Here is a 13,883-nt window from a genome sequence, read left to right as displayed (position 1 = left end):
AACAAGAGTAGGAGCTGGTTCTTTGAAAAGATAAACAAAATCAACAAGCCTTTAGCCAGGCTCATCAAGAAAAAGAGAGAGAAGACCCAAATAAACAAAATCAGAAATAAAAGAGGAGAAATCACGACCAATATCAAAGAAATAGAAAGCCTGTAAGAAATTACTACAAACAACTGTATGGCAAGAAACATGACAACCTAAGTGAAATGGACAAACTTCTAGAAACATATAATCTTCCAAAACTGAATCAAGAAGAAGTAGAAAGCCTGAATAGATTGATAACAAAGAGTGAAATTGAAACAGTAATCAAAAAACTCCTGGCACACAAAAGCCCTGGACTAGATGGCTTCACAGGTGAATTTTACAAAATATTTAGGGAAGAACTAATGCCTACCCTTCTCAAAGTATTCCAAAAAATCCAAGGAGAGGGAAAACTCCCAAACTCTTTCTATGAAGCCAGTATTACCCTAATTCCAAAACCAGGTCAAGACACAACAAAGAAAGAAAACTACATGCCAGACAAAACAACAGCCTGAGGATTGGGTAAGCGAAAAACCAGTTCACATTGGAGCTTAGCAAGGAAAGCATCTCGACGCTGTCTGTCACCATGGCTAAAGGAGATCTCAACAAGCTGAGAGGCAAGATGTCCTCGTATGCCTTCTTCGTGGAGACGTGCTGGGAAGAGCACAAGAAGAAACACCCAGACTCTTCTGTGAACTTTTCTGAATTCTCCAAGAAATGTTCGGAGAGATGGAAGACCATGTCTGCGAAGGAAAAGTCAAAATTCGAAGATATGGCAAAGAGTGACAAAGCTCGCTATGACAGGGAGATGAAAAATTATGTTCCTCCCAAAGGTGATAAGAAAGGAAAGAAAAAAGATCCCAATGCTCCTAAAAGTCCTCCATCTGCCTGCTTCCTTTTTTGCTCTGAACATTGCCCAAAGATCAAAAGTGAACACCCTGGTTTATCCATTGGGGATACTGCAAAAAAATTGGGTGAAATGTGGTCTGAACAGTCAGCCAAAGATAAGCAACCATATGAACAGATAGCAGCTAAGCTGAAGGAGAAGTATGAAAAGGATATTGCTGCATACCATGCCAAGGGCAAAAGTGAAGTGGGAGAGAAGGGTCCTGGCAGGCCAACAGGCTCAAAGAAGAAGAACGAATCAGAAGATGAGGAGGAGGAAGAAGAGGAAGAGGATGAGGATGAGGATGAAGATGAAGAATAAAAAGCTATCCTGTAAGGATGTGTGTGGAGTATGTGTGAATGCTCAGGCAATTGTTTTGCTAAGAATGTGAATTCAAGTGCAGCTCAATATTAGCTTCAGTATAATAACTGTACAGATTTTTGTATAGCTGGTAAGAATCTTTGTAGAGAAAATACTTTTTTCAAAATGCAGGTTGTAGCTTTTCGAGGGGCTATTACATACGTTAGATTTTAAGGCTTTGGATATTAATGTTTCTAAATATTTAATGGTTTCTTTAGTTTCTTGACTTGTGTATGGTAGCACAGCAAACTCAGCAATTAGTATCAATAGTAAATTTTGTGTTTTTTAGAATGTTGCATTTTTTTAAATTGTAATAAAATTATGTATATTAAAAAGAAAAAGAAAACTACAGGCCAATATCACTGATGAACATAGATGCTAAAATCCTCAACAAAATATTGACTAACAGGATCCAGAAACACATTAAAAAGATAATGCACCATGATCAAGTGGGATTCATCCCAGGGATGCAAGGATGGTTTAATATTCACAAATCAATAAATGTAATACACCACATAAACAAAATGAAAGACGAAAACCACATGATCTTATCCATAGATGCTAAAAAAGCATTTGATAAAGTACAACACCCATTTATGATGAATACTCTCAGCAAAATGAGAATAGACCTAGCATACCTCAACATAATAAAGGCTATATATGAGAAACCTGAAGCCAACATCATACTCAATGTACAAAAACTGAGAGAATTCCCACTGAGATCAAGAACAAGACAAGGATGTTCACTCTTTCCACTCTTATTCAATATAGTGTTGGAGGTTCTAGCCACAGCAATCAGACAAGAAAAAGAAATAAAAGACATCCAAAATGGAAAAGAGGAAGTAAAACTGTCATTATTTGCAGACTACATGATAGTGTACATAGAAAACCCTATAGATGCCACTAAAAAACTACTCAACATAATAAGTGAATTTGGCAAAATAGCAGGGTACAAAGTCAATATTCAAAAATCGAAGGCATTTCTGTATACCAACAATAAAATGTCAGAGATAGAATCTAAAAAAAAAAAAAAAAATCCCATTTATTATAGAAACAAGAAAAATAAAGTACCTAGGAATAAACTTAACCAAAGAAATAAAATACCTGTATGTACTCGAAAAACTACATATCTCTGAAGAAAGAAATTAAGGAAGATACAAATAAATGGAAGCAAATTTCATGTTCATGGATGGGAAGAATCAACATCATTAAAATGTTTATACTACTCAAAGCAATTTACAGATTCAACACAATCCTTATTAAAATACCAGTGACATATTTCACAGACCTAGAACAAATACTTCAAAAATTTATATGGAACCAAAAAAGACCCCAGTAGCCACTGCAATCCTGAGACAGAAGAACATAGTAGGAGGAATCACAATACCTGACATCAAACTATACTACAAAGCCACTGTGATCAAGACAGCCCGGTACTGGCATAAGAACAGACATATAGATCAATGGAACAGAATAGAAAGCCCAGAAATAAACCCAGGTCTATATGGTCAACTAATATTCGACAAAGGGGGAAGGAACATAAAATGGAGTGAGGAGAGCCTCTTCAACAAATGGTGCTGGGGGAACTGGACAGGGACGTGCAAAAAAAAAAAAAAAAAAAAATGAAACTAGACCACCAACTTACACCATATACCAGAATAAACTCAAGATGGATCAAAGACTTAAATGTAAGCCGTGGCACTATAAAAGTCCTAGAGAAAAACATAGGCAGGAAAATTTCAGATATCCCACATAGTAATATTTTCACTGATACATCTCCTAAGGCAAGGGAAATAAAGAAAAGAATAAACAAATGGGACTACATCAAACTAAAGAGTTTCTGCTCAGCAAAAGAAAACATCAGCAAAATGAAAAGGAAACTAACCATATGGGAAAATATATTTTCCAATGATACCTCAGACAAGAGATTGATCTCTAAAATATATAAAGAGCTTACACATCTCAAAACCAGGAAGACAAACAGCCCAGTTAAAAAGCAGGCAAAGGACCTGAACAAACATTTCTCCAAGGAGGATACACAGAGGGTCCATAGACCTATGAAAAAATGCTCAACATCACTAGCCATCAGAGAGATGCAAATAAAAACCACAATAAGATACCACTTTACACCAGTCAGAATGGCCATTATCAACAAATCAACAAACAACAGGTGCTGGCGAGGATGTGGAGAAACGGGAACCCTACTGCACTGTTGGTGGGAATGCAGACTGGTGCATTCACTATGGAAAACAGTATAGAATTACCTCAAAAAACTAAAAATGGAGGACTTCCGGCCAAGATGGTGGTGTAGACAGACACGCTGTGTCTCCCTCCATAACTAAGAAGGTATACAACTACCCCAAAACTAGAAACAAATAGAAGTTCCAGAAAATCAAACAGCACAGAAATCCAGCAAACAAAGATATAAAGAAGAAATACTCATCCAGACAGGTAGAAGGAGTGGAGCCAGGCAGAGAGGACATGGTGTGGTGGCGGCAGCAGCGGTGGCAGTGGCAGGCTGGTGGAAAGCGCAGTCACACGTTTTAAAAAGTCAGGAGGGACACCTGGGGAGCATTCCAGCTCCTCACCAGACCTAGCAGCTCACGGTACCAGCACTAGGGAAAATCAAGCCTCATTGATTCTGACTGTGAAAATCAGTGGGGGTTGGAGTGGAGGAAGAAACTGCCAGTCTCTCAGCAGAGTCTGCTTCTTTAAAGCTCCCTCATGGTCCTAGAACATCCATAGACCCACTCACTCTGGGAACGATGGCCAGGGCAGCAGCTAGAGGGGCGCCAGTCCGGTGCGGAAGTAGAAGAGGTGCCTGGAAAAGGGGTGAGTGCTGGGCTGGTGGCATTGTTCCCTCTCAAACCCCTCCCCCACATACAGCGCCACAAAGTGGTGAAACAGGTCTCCCTGTACTGAAAAATCCCTAAGGATCCGCCCCTTACAACATAACAGGAGCAACAGCTCTACCTGGGACACAGAGGCAAAGAAACACAGGAGCCTGTCAGAATGAGGAGACAAGAGAAGTATGGCCCAAAAGGGGAAATGAATCAAGGTTCTAGTAGGAGAACTAAGCGACGAGCACATAACCAACCTCACAGATGAGGAGATAGACAACCTAACAGATGCAACATTCAAAACACTGGTGATAAAGTTGCTCACAGGCTTGAGAGATATGCTTGAGTACGGCAAGTGCATAAGAGAAGAAGTGAAGGCTATGCTAAATGAAACGAAGGAAAATCCACACAAAACCAATGGTGAAGGGAAGGAAACTGGGGTTCAAATCAATGATTTGGAACATAAGGAAGAAAAAAACAGTCAACCAGTGCAGAATGAGGAAGCAAGAATTGAAGAAAATGAGGAAAACTTCTTAAATTTTGCGAAGGAGATGGACATAACAGGTCCAGGAAGCATGGAGGACCCAGGCGAGCTGGACCCAGAGGGGACCACAGCAGGACACATCGTGATTGAGATCCCAAATGTGAAGGATAAAGAGAGTCCTGGGGGCAGCAAGAGAGAGATGGAGAGTTTCCTACAGGGGAGTTTCTGTAGAACTATCAGCTGATTTCTCAGAGGACACTTTGCAGGCAAGAAGGGATGGCAAGAAGTATTCAATGTGATGAAAGGCAACCTGCAAACAGGATTACTCTATCCAGCAAGGCTATCATTTGGAATGGAAGGGCAGATAAAGTGTTCCTCAGCCAAGGTAAAGCTAAAGGAGTTCATCATCACCAAGTCATTATTTTATGAAGTATCAAAGAGACTTACTTAAGAAAAAGAAGATGAAAACTATGAACACTAAAATGACAACAAACTCACAACTTTCAACAACTGAATCTAAAAAAGAAAAACAAAATTCAACTAAGCAAACCAGAATAGGCACAGAATCATAGGTATGGGGATCATTTGGAGGACTATCAGCTGGGAAGGGGGAGGGGGAGAAATGGGGATATGGTGCAGGGATTAAGAAACATAATTGGTAGGTACAAAATAGACAGGGAGAAGTTAAGAATAATATAGTAAAGGGTGAAACCAAAGAACTTATATGCACAGCCCATGGACATGAACTAAGGGGGGGGGGGGAATGCTGGAGGGAAGGGGGATACTGGGCGGAGGGTAGTAAAGGGGGAAAAATTGGAACTACTGTAACAACATAATAAAATATACTTAAAAAAAGAAACCTAAAAATGGAACTGCCTTTTGAATCAGCGATTCCACTGCTAGGACTATACCCGAAGAATCCTGAAACCCCAATTCAAAAGAACCTATGCACCCCTATGTTCACAGCAGCGCTGTTTACAATAGAAAGTGCTGTAAACAGCCTAGGTGCCCATCTATAGATGAGTGGATTAAAAAACTGGTACATTTACATGATGGAATACTATGGAGCAGAAAGAAAGAAGGAACTCCTACCTTTTCCGACAACTAGAGAGATGGATGGAACTAGAGAGAATTATGCTTAGCAAAATAAGCCAGGCAATGAAAGAAAAATACCATATGATATCACCTAATACGGGAGACTAAGGAACAAAACAAACAAATGAACAAAATTGAACAAGGAACAGAAAAACAGTTATCGGGGTGGGGAGGGAGAAGGGGTAAATAGGGGAAGGGTCTAGTAAAGGAAGTAGTATAAATAACCTAGAGACATGGACAATGCGGTGAAGAATGACTGTGGGAGAAGGAGTGGGCTGGGTGTGGGGAAGAAATGGGGGGGGGGTAATGGCATAACTGTAATAGAAAAACAATAAAATTTAATTTAATTTTTTTAAAAAGGATGATCACAAAATTGATTGAGAATAGCAAATACATAAGGGGAGAACTGGAGGTTACACTAAGTGAAATAAAGAAAAATCTACAGAGAGGCAACAGTGGAGAGAATGAAGCCAAAAATCAAATCAATGATTTAGTACACAAGGAAGGAAAAAGTATTCAATCAAAACAGCAGGAAGAAAAATAATTCAAAAAAAATGAGGAATAGGCTCAGGAACCTCTGGGATAACTAAATTTATCAACATCAGAATCATAGGGGTGCCATAAGGAGAAGAAATAGAGCAAGAAATTAAAAATTTATTTGAAAAATAATGAAAGAAAACTTCCCTAATTTGGCCAAGGAAACAGACATAGAAATCCAGAAAGCACAGAATCCTGAGCAATTTGGACCCAAAGAGGACCACACCAAGACACATCATCATTAAAATGCCAAATGTTAAAGAGAGAATCTTGGAACCAGCAGGAGAATAGCAGTTAGTTATCTGCAGCAGTGTTCCCCTAAGACTGTCAGCTGATTTCTCAAAAGAAACTTTGCAGGCAAGAACAGACTGACAAGAAGTATTCAAAGTGATGAAAAGCAAGGACCTGCAATCTCGATTACTCTATCCAGCAAAGTTATTTTTTAGAGTGGAAGAGCAGAAAAAGTGCTTCCCAGACAAGGTAAAGATAAAGGAGTTCATCTTCACCAAGCCGTTATTACATAAAATGTTAAGGGGTCTTATTTAAGGAAAAGAAGATCAAAACTATGAACATTAAAAGGGCAACAAATTCACAACTATCAACAACTGAATCTAAAAAAACAAGCTAAACAAATAACCAGAACAGGAACTGAATAATAGGTATAGAGATCATATGGCAGGTTATCAGCTAGGAGTGGGAAGGGAGAGAATGGGGGAAAAGGTACAAGTATTAAGAAGCATAATTGGTTGGTACAAAATAGACAGGGGGATATTAAGAAGAGGAAATAGAGAAGCCAAAGAACTTATATGCACAATCCATGGACATGAACTAAGGTGGGGGGAATTGCTGGAGGGAAGGGAGGTACCAGGTGGATTAGGGCAAAGGGGAAAAATTGGGACAACTATAATAGCATAAAAAATAAAATATATGTATTTTTAAAAAGTTAACCAGACATGAAAAGAAAAATTGGCTTACCCTGATAGTACAAATACTAAAAGGCCAAAATTATAGGGTCCCTGGGGTGACAAATATGGACTGAATGTAATGACTCAGGTGTTCTCATGACTTTTGTGGGGAATAGAGATGGAAAACTGGTGAGTCTGATGCTTTCATCTGACCACCACAGAGGTTTAAGTGCTTTTAGATGCTGGTACCCTGGACTTTAACCTTAATCTGATGCCACTTTCCATGTGAAATAGAAATTTTGGGGACTGAGGGCTGCTTCCATCACAATTCTCTGAACTTTATGAACAGCAGGTATAATTACTGTGATTTCCTCTTTCTCAAGAGATTCTCTAAGACTGCCTTGCAACATCAGTGGAACGTAATGAAGAATGGATGTAGTTTTCAGGGTATACTGAAAACACACACACACACACACACACACACACACACACACACACACACACACACACACACACACACCCTAGACAGACACATTAAATATCCACTTGGACCCAACTACAGTGAGGAGAGCTAGATTCAGAGAATGAATAACATAGTCCTAGGGCATTCCATTTATGTCTGTGAGAGAATTGATCAGAGAAAATGGTTAAGAACACAACCCCCTCACATGGAGAAGTACAAATACACGGTGTATATATGTATATATATTGGCCATTGTAACTTTAAAAAAGGACCTGCTTTACTACACAAAGGTAAGAAAACTAACAAGTATAATATTAAAAAAAAAAAAAAAAAAAAGACACCTTAAGCCCTGGCTGTGGTGGCTCAGTGGATTGAGCACCGGCTTGTGAATCAAAGGGTTGTCGGTCCGATTCCCAGTCAAGGCATATGCCTGGGTTGCAGGCCAGGTCCCCAGTTAGGGGCGCATGAGAGGAAACCACACTTTGATGTTTCTCTCCCTCTCTTGAAAAATAAATAAAATATTTTAAAAAACAAGTTGCCTTAAAAATATATGAACTCAGAAAATTGAAAACAGTAAGTTCAAAATGAAAACAATGCATTTGATTCTTATATTCTCAAGGAGGAAAAAAGTAATAACCATTTTTAACAGTCTCTGTCAATAATGGAAAGGGGCATTCTTCCTCAGTCCAAGGGGCTATCACATCAATTTATCTTTACCAGAAAATTTCGGCTATGAACATAATTGCAAAGAAAACTAATATAGTACAAAATCAGAAACACCCAAAGCTATTTATTTTTAACTTTTATTTTTATAAAATTTAATCATATAGAATATAAGACCAGGAATTAAAAAAATACTTTCATTCGTTATTACCTAAAGTGTGAAAAATTTTAAAGTGGGTAGTCTAAAAGTTTCACTTTTTTATTTGTATATATAATTTTATATAAAAAATAATTGGCATAAAACTGCCATCTGTGACTGCAGTGTGACCTGGATCGGTTTATATTAAATCTCCAAATATCAATTTATAAATTTATAAAATGAGGACACTTAAGAATTTTATAGGGCCAATGTTAAATTACGTGAGAACTTATGCTTTGAGGTCTTTGCATGTAAGTGCATGTACTTAAGCTCTTACTAAAACTACTGTAAAACAATTGCTTAGAACATGTATACTGTATTTTTAACTGATTTTTAATACAAACTAAAAGGACCTTGTCCTTTTAAAAAAACATTAAAAATGATAAGACAATTTGAGACCATATCTTGACTGCAGGGAAGCATAGGAAGCATGGTTGATGATGGCTTTGAAAAAGATATAGTGTTCTGAGTGCCGAATTTACACTTTAATCATTATTCTAAGTCTGTCCGGAAAATGTCCAACCCTTGTTGATATAATGAAAATGGTCGGCACAACATTGATGTAACCTGGCCACAAAGGAGAGTGGAATGCACACACATGAACAATGACTATTTCACTGTACTAGTCAGTGGGGGAGGTTGACGTCATTGAGTGAGCATGTGTACTGTGTGGCCATCGCATTCAAAATGATTGAGCGAGTACAGCAATGAATCTGCATCAAATTTTGTATTAAGCTTGAACATTCTTCCGTGAAAACTATTCAGATGATTCAAAAGGCTTTGGGGGATGATGCAATGAGTGCAGTGTAAATAAAAGTGTGGCACAAACACTCCAAAGATGGTCAAGAAGCAGTTGAAAGGGATCCACATTCTGCAAGACCTGCCACAAGCAGAGCATCCAAGAATGTTGGATGTGTAGGGGCTTCAAGCAACAAAGATTGATGATTACCAGTATGAGAACTAGAAACTGATATGGGGATTCCAAAAACTACTGTGTCTAAGATTTTGACTCAGGATCTTGGCCTGAAACGTGTCGTGGCAAAATTCATTCTGAGGCTTCTGCTACCAGAGCAAGGGAACATCATGCTACGGTTGCTAATGACTTGATTCAAACCTCTGTCAGTAATACTGGGAGAACTGCGTGATGTCCCAAGGTGCCTACTTTGAAGGGGACTGAGACATCAGTGCTTCTCAAAAGACATAAAAATAACCCTGTGATGTAAGACAAATAAATGGTGTTTCTCTGCTTAAAATTAGAAACTTGTATGATATTATATACAACATAAATTAGTTCTGTGTCACAGATAACCCCTCAAGATGCTACAATAATGCCATGCTTAAACATAAATGTAATTGAGACTCATTTAAAACAATTTTCATATGTACATGCTGATATATAAATGAAGAAGTGTAGGAATATTACCTTAAATTCATGATGGAAAATAAGATCCATGTCTTCCACTTAGTAAGCTTTCAACTCTCTTGACTCAAATTGTTGCAGATTTTAAATTCAACCTGTATTGCTCCACTAAAGAAATAAAGATTTGCACTAGAAATACTATAAAAGAAACCTGCAACAACTGTTAATTGTTTGTTTCTCTGTTTTCCCATTATGTATTTGCCATTGAATTATAAAAAGCACTTTAAACTTGGAAAATAATGACTAGTTACTATGTAATTAAAACTTGAAATATTACAGAATAGTATATATAGCATGACTTTTATGAATGAATGTGTGAAATATATATACATCTACATGCATTTAATTTCTTAGACCTAAAGCACTGCAATTAAGAAATCTTTCCGCCTAAATTGTGTTTACAAATCCTATTTATTTCTTTCAATTATGCCTCTGGGAAAAAATGCATTATTTTGCTGCTGTAAATATTTCATGTACAAAAGATTTGGTAAAAAAAAGACATTGTTATAGTCATATTTGTGGGGTAAAAACACACTGGAATCGGATTTTTGTGAATAAAAAAGCAAACAAAGAAACCCAGAAAAAAGGTTGAGGCCAGATAGGTAGGTACTTTGTTCATGCCTGAGCCCTGTCCTAAGGGATATGAAATGCAAAGGTCTGTCCACATATCTAGAGGAAGCAGCTGCAGGAGTGATATAGGGCCTGTTCTGATGAAGAAAGAGCACCAGCAAATCTGATGAATATTAGATTCGCTGAGTTCTGCTGACATCACCATGGGAGATAAACATATTATGAAGACTGGAGCAGCCTGCTGTTAGAGAGGTTGCCAGAGGAGATAAGTGACCAGAGGCCAGTGAACACATGATGCACATCTTGACAACGTTGTATATGACTAGAGGCAGCAGCTTAGTGAAGTGTCATCTTAAACATCACTAGTCTAGAGCAAGTGGATAAAAATGAACCCTGAACCTTCCTTTCCTAGTGAAGGACTAACAGCTGCCTGCATATGGACACTGTGAGAAAGTTCTTTACAGCCGTAACATAATAAACAAACTAAATAATAATGATAACAATAATAATAATTCCATACAATCCACTGTTTCATTTATATTCTTGCCCCTTCTCTGGTTTCATTAAATAGCAATCCCACATCTAATTACATTCTATTAATTTACTATTTCTGCAACTTGAGAATTAAATTGAAAACATATTGAAACAAAAACTAAATCTCTAACAGTTGTTCTTTTTTCTTGTTTTGTAATAACAAGTGCGTGATGACCAGGACCTGGGTTGTAGGGGGCAGTCAGCTTGTATGGTGTGCTTTTGGCAGTAAATTGGGAGTAGGAGGGGCAGCCAACACATTCAAACTGTAGAATATGATTTACCAGCTCTGGAGCTATGGGTCTACATTTTCATAAATATAAGTGACAAATTATCAATAAATCACTCTTTGGTTCACCATAATGCATAATGTTTATTGAAACCCAGTTCCAATAAATATGACTTGCCCTTTTTAGCCAAAGCATAAGAAACAAAGATGACAAGAATTACAAACACAAATGAAAAATGAGGAATAAACCCCTGGCCAGCAGTGAACATTTTTCTTTTCAATCCAATCTGAGACCACTGGATTCTGGAAGATACTTTCATATGTATACACTTGTTGCAAAATACCATTTAGTTTTCATTTTGACCTGAAGAATTTTCAGAGTGAGGCAGGGTAATGCTAATTTTTTAAATTCCGTATACATAAGATTCCATGAGATTCCACTAAAATGGTAATAGCATGAGTTAATAACCAATAGTAAAAAAAAAAAAGAGAGAAAAAAAGCAGTCAACACTTGTACTAAATATATACAAAAATGTCTATTTACAGAATGGAAAGGTATAAAATAAGATTAACATTGGAAGTAATTAATAACTTGTGGTTAAATTTTATGCATACATTTTAGCCTTTGTTCTACACATATTTCTGCAAAGGGAGGGGGATTACATACTTATTATTTATTATTGTTATTCTTTATTTATGTATCACTTATTATTTTGATAAACTTTTATGCACTTTGTGATTTATCTTCTATGTTCTGAAAGTGAAATTAAGAAGTATTGCAGGCAATGTTGTTGTAATGCCCTATAACTTTACAAACTCATTCAGCAGCTGGAAGCAATTGACATAGGGTAGCATTTGACTTAGACAACACTTTAAAAAGTCAACTTGAATCTTAATTGAAATACCCTATATTTCACATTGGATATATGACCCAATCCTAGTCTTTTGTTTCCTTTTAGAATGCAAAGGCAGTGAAATATTATGCTGTTGATGAGACTGTTTATTATGAGCTTATTTATTAAGATCAAGCAACAATATTTACTCTAACAAAAATTTTTTAAATTGATTATCTGAAACATAACTCTGTTATGTATCATAGCTTTTTATGGAAAACTGATATAATAAAATTCTTAAATGAGCGAAAATTAACCATAACCTGGACAACATGTAAAAATAATGTTTTTCCTTTTACATATTATAATTTTTAGCCTTTTCCTTATGTCAAATTATTATTTACATAACTGCTTCAAACTTTTTAAATACATATTCATTTGACATACTTACTTAAACATTTGTGATGGTGGCACAATTCTTAACTGCCTAAAAACCATCACATTAAATTAATATTAAATGTGATAGAAAAAACAATAAATCAACAATTCACTTCTTATCAATAAGAGTTAACATTCATTCATTCAGGGTGCCAGATCACTATTCTAGTTGTTTTACCTTCTATACATAGTAACTATATGAGGTAGTTACTTTTATTATCTGCATTTATCAGGTGAGGCAAATATACAGTTTAAGTAAGTTGCCCAAGACATCATACCAGTAAGTGATAGTCAGGCTAGGAGAAAGAGCTCTACCAAGTTTCTTTCATTCTAAGTATGATGTATATTTCTGGAAGTATATATACCAATCAAATATTTAAAATTGAATTATACATTAAATACAGTCAAACTAAGTATTTAACCAAATGAATCATTTTATGGCAATAATACCCCAAATTTACTCATATGTCAATGTAAATTTCACTGTATCATGTTATTCAATACTCCTAAGGTTCTAGTGACAGAAAAACGACTCCAACCCACTTAAGCAAAATAAAGAGTAAACTGATGCTGGTTACTGCAAAGCCACTTCAGGCATGACCAGATACAGGAGCTCCAGCAAGGTGATAAGCTTGCAGTCCCTTCCTCTCCCTCGCATCTCTGCCTTCTTTGCTGGTTTCATTCTCAAGCAAGTTTTGTGTCCACTGGCAAGTTTAGTTGTCCCTACAGTTGGATACATGACAAAAACAAACTTCTTTCTCAGAAGCTCAAGCAAAATTCCCAAGAGATCATTTTTATTAGCACCATTGGGTCACATGGCAATGCCTGAACCATCACTGTGGCTAGAAAAAGAAAGTTCTTGTCCAGGCCTGAGTGTAACATCAGCCCTTCCCAAACAGATTTTCCTTTGGAAAATCAGGATATTGCTACCTAAAAAAGGGGTTAGAAATTGCTGCCCAGAAAAAAAAAAAATCAAAAATTTCCCAGACACATATTCTCTAAAAATGATTTTTAGCTTCATTAGAATAATCTCTTCAGTGTAAATATAACTGTGGCACCAAGTCAGGAGGGGCCAATTGCAGAGAATAAAATCTGCTCTAGCTGGTTTAAGCTGAAAGGGATTTATTACAGGGTTTAAGACGCACATATTTCTCAAAGCAAACAAAGAGACAGAGTTTCTTTTAAGGTCATAGGAAATATGCTAAGAGAAGGTTAATCTTTTTAGTGTAAAAGGGTTGGTTTTTGTGTAAATATTCCATGCTGAGTTTGGAACACTGAATGTCCTCCTTCTCCCCGTCTCGGGGTGACCAACTGGTTCCAGTTTGCCTGGGACTTCCCCAATTTTAAAACTGAAAATCTCATCAATGCTGGGCAAGCTGGGACAGTTAGTCACCTACCTCACCCCTGTC

General features: G+C 37.0%; 1 pseudogene; it reads left to right on the top strand.

Moving 5' to 3' along the window:
- The first annotated feature begins 592 nt into the window (after window positions 1-592).
- LOC149999443 (high mobility group protein B2 pseudogene) lies at window positions 593-1,228 on the top strand (annotated as a pseudogene).
- Window positions 1,229-13,883: the final 12,655 nt, after the last annotated feature.

This window comes from Furipterus horrens, unplaced genomic scaffold (genome assembly GCF_987537825.1).
Source record: "Furipterus horrens unplaced genomic scaffold, mFurHor1.1.pri manual_scaffold_10, whole genome shotgun sequence".
NCBI classification, from domain to species: domain Eukaryota; kingdom Metazoa; phylum Chordata; class Mammalia; order Chiroptera; family Furipteridae; genus Furipterus; species Furipterus horrens.
This window is presented reverse-complemented; position numbering and strand designations above follow the sequence as displayed.